The sequence below is a fragment of the Eriocheir sinensis genome, unplaced genomic scaffold (assembly GCF_024679095.1).
Source record: "Eriocheir sinensis breed Jianghai 21 unplaced genomic scaffold, ASM2467909v1 Scaffold871, whole genome shotgun sequence".
In the NCBI taxonomy this organism is placed as follows: Eukaryota; Metazoa; Arthropoda; class Malacostraca; order Decapoda; family Varunidae; genus Eriocheir; species Eriocheir sinensis.
Window position 1 is genome coordinate 57,708 of NW_026112243.1, and position 10,921 is coordinate 68,628.

Below are 10,921 nucleotides of genomic sequence, written 5' to 3' on the forward strand. Positions count from 1 at the left end.
CCAACTTTTTCCACAGGGGTCAAAGCAGATCAGTCTGATTCTCATGAGTGTTTTTTTTAGGTCCATAGTACAGATAGGAGGTCAGACTACCACCAGGGTCATTAAACTACCCCTGGCAATACCCACAACGCCTACGAAAGCTGTGTGTGTGTGTGTGTGTGTGTGTGTGTGTGTGTGTGGAGAGAGAGAGAGAGAGAGAGAGAGAGAGAGAGAGAGAGAGAGAGAGAGAGAGAGAATTAAATAAATAAATTCATAGATGGAGAGCAAGGATGAAAGAAAGGGAGAAATAGAATGAAATAGAGAAGAGAAAAATAAAGAGACAGACGACTAAAGAGAAGTGGGCCCCGATGCGAATGTTAGGAAACTCTAGCGGGCCGTCCTCGTGAGCGTCAGCACTCTCACTGGTGTTTTCTCTCGGCAGGTGTGTGGGTGCAATGTACACCTGAATGGTGTTAATTGGTGAGCAGATTCCTACCAAGTAAAATCAATCCATCAATCAATCAGAGAAGGAAAATATAATAAAAAAGAAAAATTGGAATGAGAAAGAAAAGGGAAATGGATGCTGCGTCGCAAGCCATCGCGAGGATTCCTTTGGATGCTTGTGCGCGTTTCCCAGGCCCGTCGGTCTTCCATCCCTGAACCGATAAACGCGGTGACCGGCGCCTTCACAGTAATTATGATTAATTTTATAATCCAGTCTAGTAGTTTTAAGAAGCGAGTTCTTGCATCCTCGCCTCGGCGGGGGTGTGGAGTGCCAGCGAGCCCAAGGTCTCCCTGGCGAGCATGGCAGGAATGGAGGGCTCCAGGCAGGGCTCCTCGGCGTCCCTCCGGGCCCCGACGGAGGTGCCAGAGATCTTCCGGCTACAAACCCGGGCAGGTGGAGCTCGTTAGCCGTGGTAGGCAATCTGCCTAGGAGAGCAAACTCTATACAAACCCGGGCAGGTGAGGCTCGTTAGCCGTGGAAGGCAATTCACCTAGGAGAGCAAACTCTAAACAAACCCGGGCAGGTGAGGCTCGTTAGCCGTGGTAGGCAATTCACCTAGGAGAGCAAACTCTAAACAAACCCGGGCAGGTGAGGCTCGTTAGCCGTGGAAGGCAATTCACCTAGGAGAGCAAACTCTAAACAAACCCGGGCAGGTGAGGCTCGTTAGCCGTGGTAGGCAATTCACCTAGGAGAGCAAACTCTATACAAACCCGGGCAGGTGAGGCTCGTTAGCCGTGGTAGGCAATTCACCTAGGAGAGCAAACTCTATACAAACCCGGGCAGGTGAGGCTCGTAAGCCGTGGGAGGCATTTCACCTAGGAGAGCAAACTCTATACAAACCCGGGCAGGTGGAGGTCGTTAGCCGTGGTAGGCAATTCACCTAGGAGAGCAAACTCTATACAAACCCGGGCAGGTGGAGGTCGTTAGCCGTGGGAGGCAATTCACCTAGGAGAGCAAACTCCGAACAATAAACCCGGGCAGGTGGAGGTCGTTAGCCGTGGTAGGCAATTCACCTAGGAGAGCAAACTCCGAACAATAAACCCGGGCAGGTGGAGGTCGTTAGCCGTGGGAGGCAATTCACCTAGGAGAGCAAACTCCGAACAATAAACCCGGGCAGGTGGAGCTCGTCAGCCGTGGTAGGCAATTCACCTAGGAGAGCAAACTCAAAACAAACCCGGGCAGGTGGAGGTCGTTAGCCGTGGGAGGCAATTCACCTAGGAGAGCAAACTCCGAACAATAAACCCGGGCAGGTGAGGCTCGTCAGCCGTGGTAGGCAATTCACCTAGGAGAGCAAACTCTAAACAAACCCGGGCAGGTGGAGGTCGTTAGCCGTGGTAGGCAATTCACCTAGGAGAGCAAACTCTAAACAAACCCGGGCAGGTGAGGCTCGTTAGCCGTGGTAGGCAACTCACCTAGGAGAGCAAACTCCGAACAACAAACCCGGGCAGGTGGAGGTCGTTAGCCGTGGTAGGCAACTCACCTAGGAGAGCAAACTCCGAACAACAAACCCGGGCAGGTGGAGCTCGTTAGCCGTGGGAGGCAATTCACCTAGGAGAGCAAACTCCGAACAACAAACCCGGGCAGGTGGAGCTCGTTAGCCGTGGGAGGCAACTCACCTAGGAGAGCAAACTCCGAACAACAAACCCGGGCAGGTGGAGCTCGTCAGCCGTGGTAGGCAATCTGCCTAGGAGAGCAAACTCCGAACAACAAACCCGGGCAGGTGGAGCTCGTCAGCCGTGGTAGGCATTCTGCCTAGGAGAGCAAACTCCGAACAACAAACCCGGGCAGGTGGAGCTCGTCAGCCGTGGTAGGCAATCTGCCTAGGAGAGCAAACTCCGAACAATAAACCCGGGCAGGTGGAGGTCGTCAGCCGTGGTAGGCAGTCTGCCTAGGAGAGCAAACTCCGAACAATAAACCCGGGCAGGTGGAGGTCGTCAGCCGTGGTAGGCAATTCACCTAGGAGAGCAAACTCCGAACAATAAACCCGGGCAGGTGGAGGTCGTCAGCCGTGGTAGGCAATTCACCTAGGAGAGCAAACTCCGAACAATAAACCCGGGCAGGTGGAGGTCGTCAGCCGTGGTAGGCAATCTGCCTAGGAGAGCAAACTCTAAATAAACCCGGGCAGGTGGTGCTCGTTATACTGTCGTAGACAATCCACGCGATGGGAACACCAAAGAAAAGGAAAATAAAAAAGAACACCAGAAAAATGGAAAATACAGAAACGAAACATCAAGAAAAGAAACAAAAAGATCATCCACCTTTAGGCCCTAACATCGCCAAAATTATGGGTGGGTCTCTTCTGGGGAGAAAGCGGCTCACCCAGACCAAAGAACATCAACAAGGGATGATATAGAAAAGAACACCAAAAAAATATGGAAAAAGAACAGAAAAAAACATCGAAAAAGAAAAGCAACAGAAATAAATAAGCAACATCGAGAAAAGAGAAATACAAAGAAACATCATCCACCTTTCATTTAAACAACATCACCAAAATTATGGATGGGTCTCTTCTGGGAGGAAAGCGGCTCATCCAGACCAAGGAACATCAACAAAAGGATGATGGGAAAAAAATAACAACAAAAAACATCAAAAAGAAGTAAAAAGAAAAAGAACAGGAAAACATCGAAAAAGAAAACAAAAGCAATAAAAAGAACGAAAAACACGACATCAAGAAAATAAAATAAAACAAACGTCATCCACTTTTCGGCCCAAACAACATCTTCAAAATTATGGGCGGGTCTCTTCTGGGAGGAAAGCGGCTCACCCAGACCAACGAACATCAACAAAAGGATGATAGGAAAAAAGAACACCAAAAAAGAACATCAAAAAAGAAAACCAACAGCAAGAAAACACAAAGGAAAAAAGAAAGAAAAAGAAAAGAAATAGAAAAAAAGAAAACAAACAAACGAAAAAGAAAAAAAAAATAACAAAAAAATAAATAAATAAATAAACAAAATAATATAAACAAATAAATAAATAAATACAGAATATAGTAAAATTAACTAACTGACTCTAACTGCTTAACTAACTATCAAACTATCTATTTAACTAACCTACCTAACTAACGGTAATACAGCTGTTTGACTACCCATTAACAAACAAACTAACAAACCACTTAACGATCTAACATGGATAGTGAGGTAAGGTGGGATTAGACTTACAGGAGCTGCCTTGTATAGACTAACCGGCCTCTTGCAGACTCCTTACGTTCTTATGTTCTTTTACGTTTAAGAATATGGCCCTTAAACCCCATTCACACCTGTACTAATACCTGACTGGTTGGGTGACTCATTCTACCTCTGCCTGCCTCCCCTCCTGTTACTCTCTCCGCTATAAGCACAAATCTTCCCTCCCCCATAAAACCCACACCTAACCTAACCTAACCTTCCTGTATACCCCCTTCACACCTGTACTAATGCCTGGCTGGTTGGGTGACTCCTTCTACCTCTGCCTGCCTCCTCCTGTTACTCTCTCCGCTATAAGCACAAATCTTCCCTCCCCATTAAACCCACACCTAACCTAACCTAACCTTCCTGTATACCCCCTTCACACCTGTACTAATACCTGGCTGGTTGGGTGACTTCTACATCTGCCTGCCTCCTCCTGTTACTGTCTCCGCTATCAGCACACAATCTTCCCTTAACCATAAAACCCACACCTAACCTAACCTAACCTTCCTAGCCTAACCTTACTGTATACCCCTTCATACCTGTGCTAATACATGACTGGCTCACTTCCCTACGTTCAACCTACGCATTACCCCGGCGCGCTCCTCGCTTGGCCCGTGACCCCGCGCAGGTAACAGCAGACCCCCTCAGCCGGCGACACAGGACCGATTGTGACACGCAGGTTACCTCAGTTTACCTTTCCCAGGCATACCCGTTTCACTGACCCACGCGTGAGGAGGAGGAGGAGGATAAAATAGCAAAGGAAAAAGAAGACGAGGTAGAGGTCAAGAAAGGGGAGCTAGCGAGAGGGAGGAAAAGGAGGAGAAGGAGGAGGAGGAGGAGGAGAAACCCAACGTGGAGGGTAAGGTAGTGTAGGCTGCGGGGTCAACTAAGCTCCGCACCATTATCCCCTATTTTCAAAGGGTAAAAAATAAAGTCCTTGAATTGGATTTTCAAAGCGTTTCCATGACTGTTGAAGGTTTGTAGAAAAGATATATGAAGAGATATTGATGTTTCATAAAGTAGATTATGATATACTGGCACGGACCTAAAACGAATCTTTACCTCGAAATGTTTAAGAATATGGCCCCTTATGTTCTTAAGAGTATAGAGGTTTTGCAGTGACGTCACGAAATAGCGTCGTCTGCAGACCCGCTGGTGGTCCCCTCCCCAGCAGAGTGAGCAGACGCACCACGTGTGCTCCCTCCCTAAGTCACTACCCGCGGGCAACTGGCAGGACCTTCAGCATCATTTGTGTTAAGTGATTACGCGAGATCGCTTGAGAATGCTGCGAAGCTGAGATACATCGAACAAATCAGTGCTTTTGTGGTTCATGAAGTGTGATTCCAGAAGTGGCTCGGCGAGTGTTAATGCCTTCACCTGGCTGTATTTCGTGTAATAATTCTCTCAAATACGGTGGACGGCCAGTAATCAAAGCTTGGTGTGTCAAAACACATAACTTAAATACTATCCTTGCTTTTATTGGCAACCAGTGGAGCTCTATCAGAACAGGAGTAATTCTCTCTCGTGGTGGAATTCCTTTGATTCATCTCGCTGCTCTATTTAAGACCATCTGTAATTTCCTTAATTGGAGCTTTGGCAGGTTAAAGTAGATTGAGTTGCAATAATCCATTCTTGATATGATATTGTTAATCACCAGTTTCTTGATAGAATCTTCATCCAGGTATTTCTTGATAAAAGCAATATTTCTAAGGTGATATCCGGCAATCCTAACGACATTATTTATCTGATATTTCAGTGTCAAATTGGAATCCAACAACACTCCCAAGTCACGAACACTTTCAACAATATGAATTTCATTACCACTTATAGACATGTTACCGTCACCAAAATAACGTAGAGTGTCTTTTTTCCCCACAAGCATGAATTCAGTCTTATCATCGTTTAATTTCAATTGCTTATAATGCATCCAATCCTTGACTGAATTAATAACACTATTGATCTTAGCACTTGTATTTTCAATATCAGTGATGGAAAAGTAGAACTGGGTGTCATCAGCAAATAACTTGAATCCTACACCATGTTGTTGTAGTATCCTGGATAAACTAATCGTGTATATACAAAATAAAATAGGTCCCAGCACACTTCCTTGTGGAACTCCTCTTGTCAGAGCTTCATATGAAGAAAAACAATTTCCAATTTGCACACAATAACTTCTGGTTTGTAAATAGCTATCAAGATACTTTAACGCATTGTCTACCACTCCAATGCTCCTTTAATCTTTTACAAGCAATTCATGAACAACCGTATCAAATGCTGCACTAAGATCTAGAAGAACCACTATAGCACATTTACCCCCATCCATCATTTCTAGTAAATCATTAACAACAGAACAAAAAGCAGTCTCAGTAGAAAATATTGGCCTATATGCAGACTGACTATCAGGCAAGACATGGACCTTCTCCAAGTGTTCCATCAACTGCTCAATAATTGCATACTCTAATAACTTAGACAAAAAAGGCAAATTTGATACTGGTCTATAAGAGCTTACATTTTGATAATCAAGTTTTCCCTTTAAGACTGGTTTTATAACAGCTCGCTTTTCAGAATCCAGAAATTTACATGAAGAAATACTAGTACTGACAATTCTTAGCACCATATCCATGAAACTAGGAAAATTATCTGCATCCATGATATCCAATACAGGCAATGGGTCACTGGCACAATATGTTTTCTTAGCTTTCTTGAAAAGTCGAACAAGATCATCCTTCCTAATGATTTGAAAACACTGCAATCTACAATCCACCTCAACATCAGCAACAGGCATAAAAGGTGTTTACACAAATTCCGATACAATATTCATAATCTTACTCTTGAAAAATTACAAAAGTTATCCGCTAAATCTTTATCACAGAAACCATCGGGAAGCTTTCTTCTCAAAGTAGTACCAGTAAGACTATTGAAAAGTTGATTTAATTTGTTCATATCTGATCCTGCCTCAAGAATTTTAGTATGATAATAGTTTCTTTTACTCCTACTTATCAAGTCATTATAGCGATTTCTCACATTTTTATAATCCTCCCAGGCCACAACAGATCCCTCATTTCTCCATTTACATTCCTTGCGTCGTTTCTCTCTTTTCAGAGTCAAAATTTCACCATTAAATCAGGGCGATCTATCCTTGACAGTAATGACCTCTAGGATCGGACACACATTGTTATATTGTGTCTTAATCACCTCATTATAAGTGTCAGTAAGACAATTCACACAATTTGATTTAAATAACAAATCATTGTGAACACACTCTCCAGTCATATCTTCATAAAAAGTCTGACTAATTTCACTGATAAATGTAGCAGCAGAGAAACCCATCTTATTCCTATAATAAATTTTCTTAGTTACCTTACATATTGACAATAGTAATTTAAATGTTATGAGCCTGTGAACTGGGGAAATAGTAAATTCATGTTCAACATCCACCCTACCTATGAGATTGTTTACATCATCACTAATGACTAAGTCTAACACATGGCCAGTTGATGAAGTTATTATGCTCACCTTGTTTGACAACTGATAAGATTCAAGAAGCTCACAGAAAGAAACTGTGTTATGGTTTTCATGATCATCCATCCATATATTGAAGTTACCAACAATAAAAACTTTAAAAGAAACCATATCAATTGAGTCCAACAATGCACCAAATTCATCAAATAAGAGATTAACACTTGACCAAGGTGGCCTATAAATAACAAGGTATGCTACCCGCTGGTTTTGATGCTTAAAACTAACCTCAATATATTCAAAACTTGATACTTTCACTCGTGTCAACACCCTCAGGTGAGAAAAAAATATTCGACAAGAAAATGCCTACACCACCCCCTCGTCTGCCCTCTCTGGGGCTATGCCAGAAAGTGTGAGTAGCAGGTGTCATCTCAGTAACTCTACTTGTGTCATGCTCATTCAACCAAGTCTCAGAAATAGCTAAAATATCAAGTGATTGCTCATTTAACATTTCCCTAATTTGAATAGTCTTGTTACCCACAGATTGAATATTAACAAAAGCACAATTTAAATATTCAATAGTAGACCTAGACCATACTTTAAATATTCAATAGTACACCTAGACCACACTTTAAATATTCAATAGTAGACCTAGACCACACTTTAAATATTCAATAGCAGACCTAGACCACAATTCAAATATTCAATAGTAGACCTAGACCACAATTCAAATAGTCAATAGTAGACCTGGACCACAATAAATATTCAATAGTAGACCTAGACCACACTTTAAATATTCAACAGTAGACCTCACCATCCTTCCGTGCCACGTGTCCGTCGTGGTGGTTTACCTGCCTTTGTAGTATCCACAAGTCAGGGTGATTGTGTACTGCAAGGCGAGGGAAGCATTTGGAAGGTCGAGAGGCGGCGTGTTGCAGAGAGGAACGAGAGAGGACTGAAGGAAGACTCCAAGACTCCAGACCACGAGGTAGACCAGGTGTGGTTTCGGCTTCGCCCATCTCCAGCTAAGTACATATTTTGCTAAGGATGTTTTAAGATAGTTAGCTAGGTAGATGTGTGCCTGGAATTAGCTTATTCCTTATTTTCCAGCGAGTTTCTTTGTTGCTGTAAATAAACTTGAGAGCAGGTTCATTTGGCCTTTGTTTGTCCTATGGGACAAATAATAAAGACGAGAAGGGGCTGTTAGTCTGAGAACTCAATTTTCAGATACTTTATTTTTTTTTTTTTTTTGCTGATAATTTTTTCGAGATCTCAAGAAGTCCAGACCTTTCAAGAACCCCACACCCGCTCTACTGGATTCGCTGGAAATCTATAAAATGACACAGCATCTCTCCCGTGTCGGTTAGAACATCCAACCGCACAGCATACGTATCCCATGACGAACACAGAGTACTTGTGCTGCAGGTTCTGCAGCCGCCACCAAGGTTTGCTTTGATAACTGACCACCAAGATGGCCGTGCAGGCCCGCGCGACCCCCGCACCCCTACTAATGACGTCAGCTGCAAAACCTCTAATGCATTCACTAAGTCTTCCCGATCGTTCTTAGGGGCTGAACAAGGAAGCAGAGGCGAGGTGATTTAGTTCGGGTCAAGGTGAGGCTGCAGGTTCTTAAGAGGCTTACGTGATGGTGCAGAAAGTCATGGAAGGAAAGTCTTTCAGGTTTAAGATCTAAAGGTTATTCACATCATTCGGTAACTCAGCAAATACTCGTCTGTGTGTGTGTGTGTGTGTGTGTGTGTGTGTGTGTGTGTGTGTGTGTGGAGGCGGGTGAATATGTGTGTATGTCTGGGGGGGAAGACGGGGTACGTGTATGTGTGTGTGTGTGTGTGTGTGTGTGTGTGTGTGTGTGTGTGTGTGTGTGTGTCTAAGCCATCTATCTATATTTATCTATCTGCACATTACGTCGATATCTGAATCTTTTTATCTATCTTTCCATCAGCCTATTATTCTATGTATTTCTATCAGTCTATGAGATGGAAGAGGCAGGAATTGGTTGTTTTTTTGTGGGTGTCATCACTAAAAATTATTATCCAAGCTTATGACGATTAAAAAATGTACAAATTGCAAATATTAACCTCGCCCTGATCCTCTTGTTTCAATCACATACAGAAGGAGATCTAAGTTATTAAGCAATAGAAACTCCACCAGTAAACGCAAGAAAGTGTAAATACTGACCTCTTCCTGATGCTCCAATTTCTTACATGTACAGAGAAATCTTAGGTCGGCACTGTCAGACCCTTCCACACCTCACATCAACAATTTCCAAAGGCCAAAAAGGAGGCAAATCCGGTTCTAATGAGTGTTTTTAGGGTTCTTGGTACAGAGAAAGGGCCAAACTACCACCAGGGCTTTAAAGCTACCCAAGGAAATGCCCAAAACTCCTAGGAAAACCGTGTCAAATATGTGTGCCTGCGCCGATATGTTTAAGAGTATGGGCCTAAGTTATTAAGCAAGACAGTTCGCGCGAGTGACGGTTCAGTAACTCCTGCTACTCTTCCTATTCCCTCCGCCTCTTCAGCCCACGTGCCGCACCGCTAAAGCCTCTGAGCCACGGTTTTTACACGCGTAAAACTCAGCGTGATCAAAGCGGACACCTACTGTTTGATATCTATTCTTTGTTCCTGTCATTACAAGCGAGTCAGTACAGCCGCCGGCATCACAGTGAGCACGGCGGGATATTATTCATCAAGGGGCTGAATTCCGCGAACTTTAATGGATTATACACACACACACACACACACACACACACACACACACACACACACACACACACATACACAGTAGCACATCACGCCACACGTTTCATAACTAAGCGAATCCAGTCAAAGCAAACTTAATTAAAATTGTTTCTTTGTGAAGAGTGGAACAGACGCGCCCTCGCCCCGGTGAAAAAACGTGGGCGGAGTGGTTACCCCCGCGACAATTATCCGCGGCAATAACTGTCTGAAGACAAATGATTCCCCTGGACGTGGGGCGGCGGAAGGCAGGAAGGGAAGGAGGAAGGAATAGCTACAGGAAATGAACACATACTGATAGGAAGCGGAGAGATAGGACAGTAGGCTGGGATTTGGTTGTACGAGGGGCGGCGTGAAGCAGGGAAGGGAAGGAATAGAGCCAGTTAGGGATAGAAAGGCTAGGGATAGTAAGCGGATACAAGTCAGTAGGATGGACAGGCTGGTGGACCTTAGTTGATGATCCGGCGGCACGAGGCGTGGGGGGGGCAGGAAAATCGGGAAGGCAAGAGCACCAGGACAAGCAAGGGAAGTAAAGTTAGTGGCAGGCAGCGGGTATAGGACAGTAGGCAGGGGGACCGGCGAGCCTCAGCTGTTCACAATTGGCTTGCGGACTGGCTCTCTGAGCGGAAACAGAGAGTAGTTCTAAACGGTAATACATCTAACTGGCTCGATGTCAAAAGCGGCGTACCTCAAGGATCAGTGCTTGGCCCCATGCTCTTCTTAATTTATGTTAATGATATCGATGATGGGCTCACTTGCAAAGTATCAAAATTTGCTGATGAAATGAAATGCAAATGAAATTTAACGTTGACAAATGTAAAGTGTTGCACATCGGAAAAATAGCAATCGCGTTCGGTACGTAATGAATGGCCAACAACTTTCTGCAGTAAGTAAAGAAAAGGATCTTGGAATCACTATATCAAGCGATTTAAAGCCCGGTCAGCATTGTTCAGAGGTAGTTAAAACTGCAAACAAATTGGTTGGCTTCATCGGACGAGTCTTTAATAATAAATCGGAAAAGTAATATTAAAACTGTATAATTCGTTGGTTCG

General features: G+C 44.0%; 2 long non-coding RNA genes across 8 annotated transcripts; one reads left to right on the forward strand and one right to left on the reverse strand.

The window, feature by feature from the left end:
• Nucleotides 1–310: 310 nt before the first annotated feature.
• LOC126994776 (uncharacterized) lies at nucleotides 311–2,226 on the reverse strand. 7 transcript variants are annotated; one of them, XR_007749581.1, is made up of 6 exons: nucleotides 2,101–2,226; nucleotides 1,965–2,032; nucleotides 1,767–1,831; nucleotides 1,365–1,633; nucleotides 1,040–1,234; nucleotides 311–974 (listed from the first exon to the last, which is right to left on the reverse strand). It is a non-coding gene; the product is annotated as an uncharacterized LOC126994776 (long non-coding RNA). The 7 variants fall into 7 exon arrangements; XR_007749584.1 differs by having other exon boundaries at nucleotides 1,040–1,169; nucleotides 1,300–1,633; XR_007749586.1 differs by having other exon boundaries at nucleotides 311–909; nucleotides 1,170–1,234; nucleotides 1,300–1,633.
• LOC126994777 (uncharacterized) lies at nucleotides 2,100–3,175 on the forward strand. Its single transcript, XR_007749587.1, has 2 exons — nucleotides 2,100–2,204; nucleotides 2,273–3,175. It is a non-coding gene; the product is annotated as an uncharacterized LOC126994777 (long non-coding RNA).
• The last annotated feature ends 7,746 nt before the right edge of the window (nucleotides 3,176–10,921 follow it).